Below are 15,661 nucleotides of genomic sequence, written 5' to 3'. Positions count from 1 at the left end.
ATAGGATGGCCTGGGGCCCACATGGAAAATATTTTGTTTATTCCCCCCCCCCCCGGCTTAAAAAAACAAAAGACACCCTGTGCTCCAGTTATAAGAGCCGAATGGGCACGGATACTTGTACTTTCCTCCTGCCTGGCACAGATCCTGCATCAATACAGAATTCATGCCCATAACGCTTGTAGGGCTCCTAGGTTACAGGCCTCAGCCCTGAGAGTCACGTTTTGGGTTTTATTGTTGGAGTCCCAGGTTTAGCCCTGTAGACTCCATAGGATGTTGCAGACTTAGCCACGTTGAGGGCCCTTCATGTCAGACTACAGATCTCACAGAGACTTCCAAGGGAGACTGCAGGTTTCCCTTGTCCTACCTTTGGTTTGAAAAGGGCCGTTCCTTCTCCTTTGCTTCTCACTGCCCGTGTCACAGAAGACAGCCTGCTGATCTTTACCAACAGACTGTGTGAGGCAGACCTACTTCATGGGCCTCTACATTCAATATTGTCTCTGCACACACAGACACACCATTTTGCAATTATTGATGAAGGGTGCGCCACGCATAGTACTTTGATAGGCAATCTATGACCTCTCAAGGGCACATGCCAGGCCTCTGGTTTGGGCTTTGAAATCTCAGGGAAACGGTTGCTGCTGATTTGCCAGTCCTAATTTGTAGACAAGAAGTTGTATACACAGTGTCCAGGCCCAGTCAATCCAGGTCCCTTGGCTCCATTTCGCATTGATTGTGCCCACGTTAAGAGTTACACAGAACTTCTGTCTCAGCAGAATAGATAAAAAGTCCTGTTACTCCAATGGAGAAATTTACCACAGTTCACTGCGGGCTTGAATGTTCAGTTTACCAAAAGTGGCTTCTGAACTATGTAATGTAGAAGAACGAAGAGTTTATCTGATCCACTTACTGGTTTATGCAAACTTGTTTGTTCCATAATCACAATATCTTTCCCTTTCAAATTATGATAAATATTGGTTCAAAGAATAGAGCACAAGAAATAAGCTGACATGGTAGAAAATGGCAAATGAAATAAAAATGAGTCATGGGAATGCGGAAAAGGAATATGCAAAAGTAAAGGAAAATGTAATTTAAATAGAATAATTGGAAATATTCATATAGAGCTGAATAAATTCAACTTTGTGGTCATGATTGTTCATATTTGCAAAGCCAATCTATCACAAGTTGTTTTGTTATAATATTATAGCTTTAACTTTTAAAATTCATCATCACCATGATTAAAAGTATTATTCTAAATAGTGTGTTCTTAAATTGCTTTTGATCTATTGTTTCTAGTACTATATATAGTTTACTGTATTTTAGTATGATGTTTGAGTTCATATTCTTGGGAAAAGGTGGAATGAACATAAAGTAAATTTCATGTATATTTTCCAATGTACTAATTAATGTTCTCATTTTATATATATATATATCTGTCCTAATTTATATACAGTACACCTTTTTAATGTTTTCAAGGAGTACTCTCCCCTTCCTACAATGAATGCATTTAGTAATTTTCAGGAATACAGTGGTGCCCCGTATAGCGAGGTTAATCTGTTCCGGATTAACCTTCGCTATACGAAAACATCGCTGTGCGGGTAAGTAAAACCTATTGGAACGCATTAAACTTAGTTTAATGCGTTCCAATAAGTGTGCAAACTTACCCCTCCAGCGATGTTTTCGCGTCCGGTGGCCATTTTGGAGCCGCCGATCAGCTGTTCGGCGGCTCCAAAATGGCCACCGGAGCCCCAATCGTCGCAAAGCGAGTGCGGCGATTGGGGCTGATCCGTATAGCGATCCCCAAAAAGGGATCGCTATACGGATTTTTCGTTAAACGTGCACTCGTTAAGCGAGGCACCACTGTATATGCACTGATGTACACATTTTCCTCTTATGTTTATATCTTCAACTGGAGATTATCAGAGTGCATCTGTCAGTTCACTTATGAGGAGGTGGAAATTAGTTACATTTGTAAGAAAATTCAGGCTGAACAAAGTTTTTCCATATCTCTAAATTTGACCCAGTCCCTCCTATTCACTCAGGATGAACAAACTGTCTGCATTGTTCATATACCGTGTTTCCCCGAAAATAAGACAGGGTCTTATATTAATTTTTGTTCAAAAAACACCATAGGGCTTATTTTCAGGGGATTATTTTTCCATGTACAACAATCTGCATTTATTCAAACACAGTCATGTCATCTTCTGGTTGCTGCCCAATGGTGGAGGGCAGGGTTTCACTTCTCTAGGGCTTATTTTTGGGGTAGGGCTTATATTACGAGCATCCTGAAAAATCATACTAGGGCTTATTTTCAGGTTAGGTCTTATTTTTGGGAAAACATGGTACTATAACCCATTCTACATCCTCAGGAGTACCTGTGGGTGGAGAGGCAAGGCAATAAAATCTTTCTGAGTATGTGATCTGATGGAGGTTTGTCTCATGGTTAGGTCTGCTCTGGGGATGGGCTGGTTCGCCCTTTTCACCAGCAACCACACAATGTATGTACCAGTGCAAACCAGCCCACTTCTGATCAATGCCCATTCATACCTTTTGGGGTCCGTTTTAAGGGCTACTTGGGGGATGGGTGGGATGTAGAATCGCTCTTGTTTTAGTTTGGTTCCAGCATGTGTGATTGCTGGCATCAAACCAAAGCAGATGGTTTAAGCTGCCCATTTCCTTCAGTCACTTGATGATGAAATTAACAGCTTCCTCTCACTCCCTTCCGCCCGCCGTGAATTGGGAGAAAGAGGAAGTGAAGTTGTTTTTATTTTTAAAGCCCTAAGCCAATGCAGATGCATTAGGGGAAAAAAATTGAAAGCTTCCTCTCTCTCCCCCTTCCACGGGATGAGGAATGAAGCTTTCAGTTTCCAATGATCTTGAAGCAATTTAAGCAAAGTAAAGAGGAGGAGATAGCAGGGGACAAGGAAGGGGATTGTTTTTCTTTCTCTTCAAAAGAGAAAGAAAGAAGGGCCAAATCGCTTGAGGTTGATTCAATATGGTCGATTCTTGTCTGTGGATGCAAAGGTTGCCTCAGACAGCACACTTCATCTGAAAGCAACCCTGTGTAGCCTGATCTAGGCCAGGATAATTTGTTCTTCTAGTTGCATCCAGAGTGTGCACATTGATAAAGAATCCCAAGCACATCACTTCTAGAAGATAATAAAATCCAGATTGGACAGCATACGCAGCAGAGTCCTTAGACAGAACACCTTTTTAAAAATGCCCAGAGTACTATTCATATTCATGTATGTTGTTTTGTGGAACTTGCTGTGGCTAGTGGATGAAGTGGTGGGGGACATCTCAATTGTGTAGTGAGGCATATGACCAGGCATATGACCAGGATGTATCCCAAAAGGTGCTGTAGTAAGCCAGGTCTCACAGGGTCAAAACACTGGAGCTTTTTGAGCGTTTGGGTCAGTGGCATCATCTGTCACCCCACTCAGATGTCCCTGTTTCCTCTAAGCTTATCTGCAACCCTAAGAGTAGCTGGAGCAAGGTGGAGGGGAGAATGGATTTTCCCGGCAAAAAATTATATTGTTAATAGCTAATCCTGCTGTAATGTGAAGTGTTGTAACTTCACCTTGAATTGGCAATTGAGACCCATTAGATCTACAGAAGGTCTGCTCCCTGTGGAATTGTATGCATAGTTTTTTGATATGGAGTGCTGTCTGCATTTTTGGATTTTACTGGGACATATACTTATAGGGACTGCCACAGTGAGTACCTGTACTTCAAAATTTGGCACTATATTACCTTGTCTGCTCCATCCCTAATCAAAAGGAAACTGCACTGAGTTCGGTAAAGCTTATTCTTAAGAAAGTGTGCATAGGATTCTAGTCTTAGTGCTCTATCTGATTTCAAAGGGCCAGATTTATTACTATCTTGTATCCTATCTTTCTCCCAAAACTATGACCCAAGGTGGCATCTGTGGAAAGGTAGATTAGCTTTGTAGCTGCGGTGACTGCAGATTTCCAAAAAGGGAAATAAAAATGGCCAACCTTTTTGAAAACGGCTGAAGAGAGGCTTTTTGAAAAGCCAAACACAAATATCAGCTAATCTTCCAAAAAAAGATAAAAAAAATCAGCTGAGGCAGTACTCTCAAAGCAGTGGTAAAGATTTTCCCCCTTTTCTTTAAGAGAAGCAATTGGTGAAGTCCTGGAAATGAAGAGTTTGATTAAGAGCCACTAGCATAGATTCCAGCAGGGAAGGTCATGCTTTACTAACACACAGGAGTCGTTTGAAGATATTACTGCCATGATGGATGATGAGAAGGCTCTAGATTTAGTATAACTTAATTTGACAAGCTTCTGCCCTTACAGAATAATGGCTAAAGCAAGAAAGGAAGGGGTAGCATGTAAATCAAGGATGTGAAAATTTCTCAGTCTTAGTTTCTCCCAGTTGTGTTTTCTTCCTGTCCCTATTTCATATTGGATTGCAAATGCCTCCTTTCTTTCTTCTCAAATTAAAATCCACACACAATCTTTGCACATTTTAACTAATGTGCCTCCTTACTTACACAGGTTGTGTGGCGTATGTATTTTCCCCCACTGACAAAAGTGTGTTGGTGGATATTGTTTTGACCACATGTGTTTTTAGACAAGAACGGAGATTAAACCAATTATAAAATAGTATTTGGCATCACATGCAAGTACATGCAAACAAGCACAAAAGGCATAAAATGCTAAAATACTGTAATAGTAATAAAATGTAATAGCATTCTCAAAAAAAAAAAAAAAAGAATGAAGATGTGAAAGTAACTTGAAGAACTTGTGAAGCAGGCAGTAAGTTCTGTCTTTCCACGTCTTGTTTAACAAATTTTTCAGTCCTATAGGTAGGATATACAGTAGTTTGTGCCAGCTAGCAGGAATAGGACTGTGCATTAGAGGGGAGATGTTCTTGATCCCAGCTGTTAAGGGCTTTAGATATTGGTTCCTCTGATCTGTGTACAGAGGACATTCTGTCAGAAAATGTACCAAGTCCTCCATTTTAGAACATCCTGCTGAGCAATGTCTTTCTGTACCATGTTGGTCCATGTAACGTTCCTGAATCTCTTTCAGCTGTAGCAAGTTCAGTTTGTATCTGGTTAGCAGTTGTCTCAGCTCACGTGAGCTAATAAGGGATAAATAAGGGGGCAGCTTTCCAAAAGGCAAAGAAAAGCCTTTGTATATCCCATTGGATATACAGCAGGCCACAGACACCATGGTAGTCTGGATATCAATGCCATATATTCTTTTAATGATATCTTCTTGGGCAGCCTCATATCCACTCCTGTGGAGGTGGCTGGGGAGTAACCCAGCTTTGAGATACAGTGGTGCCTTGCAAGATGAAAGTAATTTGTTCCGTGAGTGGCACTGTCTTGGGAAATTTTCGTCTTGCGAAAAGCGGTTTCCCATAGGAATGCATTTCAATGCATTCCTATGGGAAACCTCACAAGACGAATGAATTATTTTCATCTTGTGAGGCATCAGTCTTGCGGGGGAAAATCATCATGTGAAGCACGGCCATAGAAGAAGCCGTCTTGCGAGTCACCAACACGATCGCAAAAACCATTCGTCTTGCAGGTTTTTTGTCTGGCAAGGTGTTCATCTTACGAGGCACCACTGTTGTGGATAGTTTTGCACTCAAGATTTCTCTGTCACTAACTTCCCCCTCATAAAGGAGAGAGCTTCGTTTCTGGTTTTTACATGGCGAGGGCCTTTCGTGTAATACAGAATGTGTCAGAAAAGACCTAACTTCCCAACAGTCTGTATTATTGTCTATATCTGGTACACAGCCTAGTGGTTGATGTTAATGCTCTTTAGTGACATTTCCTATCTCAGAGATGAAAGCTTGGGTGGCCAGATTCTCTCATCTTTTGTCCTCTGTCACTGATCATCAGCATGCTGCTGCCATCCTTTTTCAATCTGCTCTTTTTGAAACGGATATGCATATGCACCTAATAGCCAGGCCGCATATCTTGATGGTGAAGGATGATGGCACCTCAGTACTGCATGAAGTTTGCAGGGAATGAAGTGAGTGTGCCTTATTATGGGCCACCGAGAAGTCTTTACACGAGGATGGCTCAACCCTAAGCGTAAGATGTCTATTTATTATATTTTGAATTGCTGTATTTTTTAAAAAATCCCAATAAACAAGCAATTTATACAAATAATAACAATAATCTTAGAACTGTAGAGCTGGAAGGTATCCTTTGGATCATCGAGTCCAGCCTTGTCAAGGAGGCACAGTGGGGGAATCAAACTCCCAACCTCTGGATCCACAGCCAGATGCCTAAACCACCGAGCTATCCAGCAGTTCAGATTATAGAAATCTATATAATAATTTTAAAGTGCAATCAAATACTGGCATTAACAAATAAAGCATCTGAAAGGAGCAGAACAAATATGCTCATAACACTAAATACAGCAAACCCCCACAAATGTACTGTGTAGTATCGAAACATCAGGTTGGTGCCAAACTTGATTATACCTAGAGCTTTATTGAAATCAAAAGGACTTACTTGAGACCTACTGATTTCAGTGGATCCACTGTTAGAATTAAATGTGACCAAGTATAAACGTGGTTACACCTAATACTAATGTACTCATATATTCAGTCGGTTTTTAGGCTACCCTATGAAAATAGTTCACTGGGTGGCTGTATAAGGTAAAGCACTAGCAAAATTAGCAGCCACATAAAACAGAATTAAACAGTAGCCAAGAGACAACTGAAAAATCAAGCTAACTTTAAAATAGGGAACAGCAGAATAAAACACTATAACAGCAAATGAAACGGGGGGGGGAGTAGTAATTCCTAGGATTGTGCTGTTTGGATTTTTTTGGACTAGAATTCTGGGAGTTCTAGCTTACAGGCCACATCTACAGACATCTGTATTTTACTCACCTAGAAGAGCATGGCCTGTCCTGGGCACTCCCTTCCTGTCTTGAGCCTACTTCCTACTGCTAAAGTACAAAAATGGAGGCTGTCATGGTGCTTTCAGTCTGGCTGCCTTTCAGGCTTGATAGAGGGCATCTTCCGAAGAACCACAGTGCCCAGAAAGTGCCTGAGAAGATTCGTTTTTGTACATTAAAAACAGGAAGTAAGCCGAAGGAAGACACGGAGACTCCGAGACTGGTCCTGAGTAGTAGGAAGACTTCCTACTACTGTCCTACTCCTAGTGAGCAAAATATAGGCATCTGAAGGTGTCTGTAGTTGTGGGTCTGTGGCCTGGAGCCCTCAGAATTTTGCCTGTGGATTTTTAGGAGAATTCTGGAACATGGAGTCCCCCCCCCCACAAAAAAAAATCCAAATGAATTCCTTTTCATCCCTTAGCTCAAATACAGCAGCACTGAACTGTATATAAAGATCTTGCTACGTACATATCTACTTCAACAAAAGCCCCATTGAAATCAGGGCTGCAAACCTGTACACTCCTCCTGCAAGTGAACCCCACTGAACATTGGGACGGGCTTCTGAGAAAGTATCCACAGGATTAAGCTGTCAGGCCATGTGACGCAGAGGTCACTCCTCACAAGTGGCTCTTCATACTCCTCTCTGGTCTCTGCTGCCCTTTTCTTTCACGTTGCTGATTCTGCCAAGGGTTCTGTCTAGACTGGCTTTTGCAAACTGTGCTTGCTGTAGTTGGGACCTGAGGTTCTTGGGACAATGGTCATGGAGCACATCGGTTTTCATGCCTTGTTGGACACGGATATGGAATGCTTGCAGCGCACGTGCAAATAGTTGTCCTTTCACTTGCTTTCCAGCGCTGAAGAAATGAGCTTTGGTGTGGAGGGCGGAGGGATGGGAGGAATGAACCTACATCTTTTCAGGCCATGAATATGCAACATCTCTGCAAGATCTTCCTCCCTGCTGTGCCTAATTTCAAAATGCATGTTGTCATTAGAGGAAAGTTATTTGCTCTTTCCAAAACGGATATCAGAAAGGCACCTTCCTAGATACTTGGGCCTCCCCAAATATTCTGGGTTCCTGCCCCCATTCATTCTTAACTGTTGCAACATCTGCCTACCTGTTTGGTAGGAACCGTATAATCTTAGAACCGCAGAGCTCGAAGGGACCCTATAGAGCAGTGATGGAGAACCTTTTAGAGCCCAAGTGCCCAAACTGAAAATAATAACAACCCAGCGAGCGGTGGGTGGCAGCAGCGGCAGAAGCAGAAGTGGGGGGCGGTGGAAGCGGAAGTGTCCGTGGAAGGGGGAATCCCAGGCACAAAAGTGCCTCCAGACTCCACTCTGGATCCACCTCCAGTCATGCCCAACCCCACCACTACCTATAGCTCAGTCAGCCCACCAGCAGCAGCTGCTCCAGATCCTGGCCCGCCGCCTGTCAGGGCGCTAGCACTGCGGCTGCAGCTGCCTCCTCAGGCTTGGCTGCCGGGGGTAATGATCCAGCGACTTATGGCTCGTGTGCCCACAAAGAGGGCTCTGCGAGCCAGCTGTGGCATGCGTGCCATAGGTTCACCATCACTGCTATACAGCATCAGCTCGAGTATAGGGTCCTTTCTTGCTCCGTAGTTCTAAGATTATATACCGTATTTTTCTGTGTATACGACCCCCTAATTTTTACCCTTGCCGGAGGCGGAGGAGCAGTCAATGGGCAGCAGCGAGAGGTGGCCCAGCACGGCTGCTTCTTTGCCTCCATCTCCACCTCCTGCTGCTGCCTTCCGTGTATAAAACGACCCTCCATTTTTCCTCTAACTGTTTTAGGAAGAAGTGTCATTTTATACACAGAAAAATACAGTACCTTCATGCTCTTGAGTTGTTCACAGCCTGCTGGTCAGCACCTCGTTCTCAAAAATGAGAAGTTCCCTTTGAATCATTATCCCTTCCCAGCCCGTGTTCCTCAAAGCTAAGTAAAACAAGAGAACAGGCAGGTGGGCTCCCCTGTCGCAAGCATGTACTGTATACTCTTTCGCTCCTCCCTGCCCCTCTGTTGCCTTCCGTTGGGGAGATGACAGATGGCTTCGGAAAACTAATCACAGATAACGTGGGCTGTTTTTGGTGTGTAATACATGCTTTTTCCAGGCTAAATTATGAGCTGCTTTCATTTCGCATTTTTGCTGTAGAGACCTGGGCACTTTAATGGAATATGGCAAGCTCTAAGGAAATGCGGAGCAGAACACACACACGCCAATTGCATTAAGGCATGATTAATCGCGGCGCCGTGCAAGACGCCGTGTCAGAGAAAGCAGCTGCTGGCTGGTTGGGAAAGCTAGGTTTGGGTGTTATACATTTCTGTGCTTCGCCTCTGTGGTGGTGTGCGCCCTGGAGGGCGCTCCCAGTGCAGCGCAAATAATGGAAAGTAATTAGACAAACCCACGCCTACCACATATCCATCTGGGATATCTTCTATACCTCATGGGTCAGAGTGGCATGCTTGCTCTTGCATTCTGCTCAGTGGGCAGCAGCGATGCTTCCCAAACCACGTGCCGGGGGGGCACCCTAGTGTGCTGCAAGGAAGGCTGTACATGCTTTTGGAAACCCTCCGCTGACCTTCGTGTCGGATGCAGCCATTATTCTGTATCCATTCTAGGGAGAAGATGAGGGTTGCCTGGGCCAGCAGCATGCCACTGCATGAGATATCTTTCCAAACCCCAAGAACTAGGAGACGGGGCAGCCACTTGGCGTGCCATGTCACCCAGGCAGGACTTTTGAGATAGCACAAGGAGTGGCTCCTTATGTACTGTAACAGTTGTAAAATAAGGTGTGTGTCTGGAAGGGGGAGAGATTGAGAGAGAGAACTTCCTGGCTTTTTTGGCAACTGTGCGTGTTGAAGCACAACACACATATACAAGCACTGGGCCGGTGAGATCAGTCGGGCAACAGCTGGGAACAGGTGGAAATGGGCACCCACTTCAAAAAGAAAGAAAAGGCCAACACACCCCATAAAAGCAAGGTTTTTCCTCCTCTATCACCAACCATCTGAAGGTTTGTCTCCCTGTCCGGAGACTGGAGGGAAAATACTGCAGTTCCCTCAGACATCCTGCAGCCAGTGCCCTCAGCAATTGTGGAAAAACCTTCTCTGACCCAACCTCATTCCAACGTTATATGGGTGGCAGCGTCACCTCCAAGGGAGAGAGTAGCAGTGGTTCACTGGCAATATAAATGGCAGGGATGTTAAGGCAGGATTGGTCCTCTAGCTATTTTCCAACCCATATGAAGCCTCACCATTGGGCATGTGAACAGGCACTTGTTCCTGGTAGCTGACGCTCAAAACATCTGAGGGCCGAAGGCTCCCTCCAACTAGGGATGGTCAGTTCAGCCTATTTTGGCCTTTGTTAAATCTACATCATTTTACTTATAAGTCTGTTCCATCTGTCTTTCTGCCGTTCCTAAAATAGGGTCATCCAACAGAGCACTTCTTTACATTTGAGTATGAACTGCTTCACAAAATTCAGAGATACACGAAGTACAAAGCATTACGCTGTATTGTATTCCGACCGGCAAATACACTTGGGACATACCTACCCGATTTATTCATTTTGAAATATGGACTGAGTTAAATCCTAGGGGTGGGACTTCAGGACTTTTGGGGACTCCATTTCCGGAATTTGCCATTTAAGCTGAGATTCTCTTTCTGGTTGTATTTTTAAAAATATGTCAATGACAGCTAATCCAATAGAAAATGTAAATCTCTCTTTCTCTCTCTCTCTCTCTCTCTCTCTGTTTAAATACACAGTGTCAGCAATATGTATCCAGATCATCTTTAATACTGAGTGGGATAAACACAGCAAAGCACAGCAGAAAATAAAGAATTATTGACGATATGGATGTGGCAATGCCATTGCAAGATGTCATGTTTTTAGACAAGAAGCAGCAGAAACAGAACATCTTGAAAAGTCATGTAAGTGATTATAGAATTATTTCTGAGAATGTGATGTGTCCAGAAATTGTTCACGATTCCTTTATGGGACAAAAACCCTACCCATCTTCAGCCAGTTAACATATCACAAGCCTGTCTGTCTATTTAGATGCTTCCTTCTGTGTATCCCCCTACCATGCCCCCCAACAACCGTGCCCCCATTTATGGGGACAGGATGCCTATAAAGCAGAGTGTGCCGCTTACAGAGCACTTAAAGCACTCTCTGGGCAGTTTACAATTTAATTGTGGAGGCTACACAATTGAACCAGGACAGCTTCCCCCACGATTGGGAGCCCTGCTTGGACAAGGGATGAAATCTTGAACATGTCCGCACAGAGCAGCCTCCCCTTTCTAAATATCCCCCCCCCCAGTTCTTGGAAGCAGGGTGCGGCCAGCAGGGGCACTGAAATGGGAATAGCAGGCATGACTCTGCTCTCCTCCTCCAAACAATTTCAGTCACATGTAGAACACCAAATAGAACTTCTGTCTATACTTGTCTGTCTTCAAGCCATGAAAATTCTAACATGTATTCTTGTCTGATAAGGATTTTTTTAAAAATTATACTGAACAAACATGTGCTTTAAATGGAAAGCCATCACGTTTGGGAAAATAACCTTATCGTATGTTTTCTGACTATCCTATTACCTTTTGACTTGGCCCCCAGCTTGGCTAAAACGTGGAGAAGTGTATCTCCTTTCTAATAATTGCTCGAGAGCTTGAGCTGTAAGATATGAGATGCTGGCCATACTGCTCTCTCCTGGTCTTCAACCAAAGGCTGGTGGTTATCCACAAAATCATAGGAGCAAGAGCCAGTCACTAATCCCAGTTAAAGTAAACCCATTGAATCAATGGGATTGACATAAGGGTTGGCTTGCCATTGAGCAGTTCTGCTCTAGGTGGGATCAGCAGTTGGATGTAGGTCAAAAGAACAGGGCCAACCAAGAAGAAGGGCGGGATTGGAGTAGAAAGGAAACAGTGGCTTCCATACTGCAGCAGAGAAGAGTAAGGCATCCCCGACAGTTGGTTATAACCGCTAATTAAGCTTTTGGATTCTCTGAGGGACTACTTCTGTCACAAAGTAAGCCAAAAGGAAGATGAAGGAGCATTTCACACCTGTCATTATTTGCTTTTTTTTGTCAGTTGCTTTCTCCCTTTTGCTGGCTGTCTATGAAAAAAAACAGTATAGGCAAAAAAAACACCCTTCTGAAATTGGGTCCCTTGACTATAGTACAAAGAGGCAGAGCATTGCAAAGAAGTCAACTGCTCGCTCTTAAGCAGGTCCCCCCAAAATCTCACATCATTATCTCTAGCTGAAGATACCCTGGGCTGGCTTCCCCTGTGTTCTTACACAGCCTTATTATTTTTAAAGTTTATTTTCTCCTGCGGCTGCCGTGACTTCACTTCAAGGGGCTGAAGACTGTGATTCACAAGAGATAATAATAAATACAAAGAAGTGGTTGTGCATTAAGTGTATCTAGGCTTATTCAGGTTTGAGGAAATCCAAGGAAGAGGGAAAGAGGCGGTCATTAGTTGGCTTGCTACGTTAATACTCCTCCGGTGAGTTTAGGGTGGTGGTGTCCACGGCTTTCCTTTCTCCATCCACTTCAACTTCTAACAACTCTGTGAGGTGAGAAAGTATGAGGAGAGAACAGCAGCACTTAGTGAGTGAGCTTCATGGTTCAGTGGGAGCTAAAACTGGGATCTCTTGGTGTGATACCATGACATACTGTGTACTATAGTATACAGTGGGGTCTTGACTTAAGAACGGCTTGAGTTAAGAACATTTTGACTTAAGAACTGCTCTCATAGGAAAATATTGACTTGACTTACATACTTAGATTTGAGTTAAGAACTGAAAAAAACCCACGTGGGAGGCAGGGAAAGTGCAAAATTTGAACTTTCAGTTAACTGTTGGCCAGTGAAAAGGGTGCCTGTCTGCTTCCTCACTCCTCCCAGCGTTTAGAGAGTGGATTGGGAGACAGTCTTCGGATTGCCTGGTACTGTACTGCTTGGACTGTATTTTCCCTGCCTTCCCTGAACCTTTCTTGACCTAAGAAAAAGAGAAACAAAATATCCCCCTGTAGTGGTCGAAGGCGGAATAGCAGCTTCCCATTAGTTTCTATGGACGGAAAAGAGCAGATACGGATCAAATGGTTTTCAATGCATTCCTATGGGAAATGCAGATTTGACCTGAGAACTTTTTGACTTGAGAACCACCTTCCAATACAGATTAAGTTCTCAAGTCAAGACCCCACTGTATGACATCATTGTAAGCATGGGTCTGCCTTTTAAAGGAATAGCTGGAATCTGGTAGTAAGCTGGAACTAAAGTAGGCCCACTGAATCAGCGGTGATTTGGGAAATCAACTCCACCATAAGTTTCATTGATTCTAGTAATGGCTTACTACTGGATTTCAGCCAATATCTCTGATAGTAAGTTTGTGCAGAACAGCAACCTTGGAGAACTCAGAATCTTTAGGTAGCTGAAGTTGGGCAGCTGGAGAAGCAAAGAGAATGGGCTATGTGAGGAGGACAATGTTGCTTACTTGCAATCTGTTGGTTTCAGAGAAGATCCGTTCTCCCTTTGAATTCAGATTTTAGGAAAAAGGCCTTAAAGGCATGCTTTTAGGGTAAAAAAAAGGGCCAGATATTTTTGTTTTGAGAGAGGCAGTATTTTACAAAGTTGCAGCTGATCCCCTTTGCCATATGGCACGGTATTATTTCTTATTTCCTCCAGGAATATACTAAAGATGAAAAAATAAGCATTTCAGGGTGAATATAACGATCATCAGAAGTTTGCACTGTCTTTGATAATACTAATGAGATGGGCAACTGAGATATAGAAGTGAGGGCGGAGCTAAATATGGCAGAGCACTTGGTGTGCTATTTTCAAGACACAGAGCTGAACAGACAATGTAATCCCATTAGAAACATCTGAACAGGGAGATAGCTCCCAGTATTTTATTTAAAAGCCCCTCAGACAAATCAAAAGTAATCAAAGCCGCAAAATCCCAAGCTTTTCCACAATTGCAGCGCAACTGTGCATCAGATTTTCTGGGGTAATCTCCAGAAAAATGTTAATCCAATAATCTCCCAAAGAGATTCTCTATATGCAGAACTGTAGCAAATACATTGCGAGACTGGGTGGAATTAACATTAGCAAAAATTCATTTGCTGAAAGGGATTAAAGAAGAAGATTGTTAAATTATTTCAAAATTGGGACAAGTGAGAAGGATTTAGCCAGGAAGAAGAATTATAAAAAGTTTCCTTCCTTCCCCTTCTTTTTTGTTAGCAAAGTATCGGGTTAATCTACCATGATAAAATCGTAAATCTAATTAAAATATGTGCATGGCATTTGATTGAAATAGTTGCATAAAGAATAAGGTCCGGCTAAAAATCCCAGAGTGTATTTCATTTTTGAAGCTTTGTTCACATTTCCCTGGGATACGTATTTCAACAACCTGATAACTGAATTCTAACTTGTAGTGACTCTGGTACCAGGATTCTAAAACTACATGTGATAATTAGAGGATGGTTTTACCGGTGCCACTACACACACACCCCAGTGAGTTTGCATGGCCAAGCAGGGATTTTAACCCAGGTTTTACTAGTCCCAGTCCCACTGTCACTACATGACACTGGCTCTTCTTAAATAGAGTAGACCCTGTTGAATCAAGGGGACGTAAGTGTTGACTTCCCAGGTTCCCAGTGGCTCAATGTATCTGCTCTAGAAGAGACTAAAAATTGGATTCAGCCCTGTCTTTAAGAAAAAAAGATGTGTCCCTTGCAACTTCATGTTATGATGTTTTACTAATATTTACTCGCTTCTGCCTTTGTTGTCTTTGCTGTCTTCTACTTCGGCAGTAAATCATTTTTTAACTCAGTACCAATACTTAAAGATGGCATAATACTGTCCTAAAAATACAGAGGCATAGCTTGCCTTGTCAAACCTAGATGCATCCAGAATGTGCCAGAGTTTTGTTTTTTGAAACATTTACCAAACACAAAATGTAAAGATGTAAGCAGTTCTTTCCCAGCACAATAATCTCCAGACATGCTGAACACCATCAACCACAGAAAGAATGTGTATCTTGTTGTCTCTTGCACCTAACAGGCAGATGAGGGGGGGGGGGGAAATGCCACCCTCCATTTCTTTTCATCATGAGATAATTCAGTGCAAGAGTCTCTAAAATATACAGTACCTGTCAAGGAGGTTACACACATTTTCCTCATTATGTTACACAACATGTCGTGCAGCCCATTTCATGTGCAAGATATGATTATGCATGAATTGAAATGGTTGTGCTTGCTCAATGTGGACACCATGAACAAGCAAGCAAGTTGTTCTTGTCGTTACATGCCATTAAGTCACCTCTGACTTATGATGGTGCTATGAATGAGCAATCTCTGAAATGTCCTGTCCTCAACAGACCTCCTTAGCTGTTCTAAACTCAAACCTGTGGCTTCCTTTAGGGATTCAAACCATCTCATATTTGGTCCTCCACTTTTCCTGCTGCCTTCCACATTTCTTAGCATTATTGTCTTTTCCAGCAAATCTTACCCTCTCATGATGTACGCAAAGTAGGACAGTCTCGGTTTCGTCTCCAGAGATAGTTTAGGCCTGATTTGCTGTAGGAATTACTTGTTCTTCTTTCTGGCTGTCCATGGTATCCACAAAGCTCTTTTCAAGCACCACATTTCAAACATTTCAATTTTTTCCTGTCAGTTCTCTTTTCTCTCCAGCTTTCACATGTATACATGGTGATCAGAAATATAAGAGGGTGGCTGATCTTGGTCTCCAGTGACAC

At 43.0% G+C, this 15,661-nt stretch overlaps 1 protein-coding gene across 5 annotated transcripts in view; it reads left to right on the top strand.

Moving 5' to 3' along the window:
- The window catches only part of B3GALT1 (beta-1,3-galactosyltransferase 1), a 440,553-nt gene that overhangs the window by 192,774 nt on the left and 232,118 nt on the right, over positions 1-15,661 (top strand). For all 5 annotated transcript variants that reach the window (XR_013545770.1, XR_013545771.1, XR_013545773.1 and 2 more), the window contains exon 2: positions 10,672-10,836. The gene's annotated coding sequence lies outside the window, so the exon portion shown is untranslated. The remainder of the gene's footprint in view (positions 1-10,671; positions 10,837-15,661) is intronic.

This window comes from Pogona vitticeps, chromosome 1 (assembly GCF_051106095.1).
Source record: "Pogona vitticeps strain Pit_001003342236 chromosome 1, PviZW2.1, whole genome shotgun sequence".
In the NCBI taxonomy this organism is placed as follows: domain Eukaryota; kingdom Metazoa; phylum Chordata; class Lepidosauria; order Squamata; family Agamidae; genus Pogona; species Pogona vitticeps.
The sequence above is the reverse complement of the archived record's forward strand: the minus strand, read 5'-3'. Positions and strand labels throughout refer to the sequence as shown.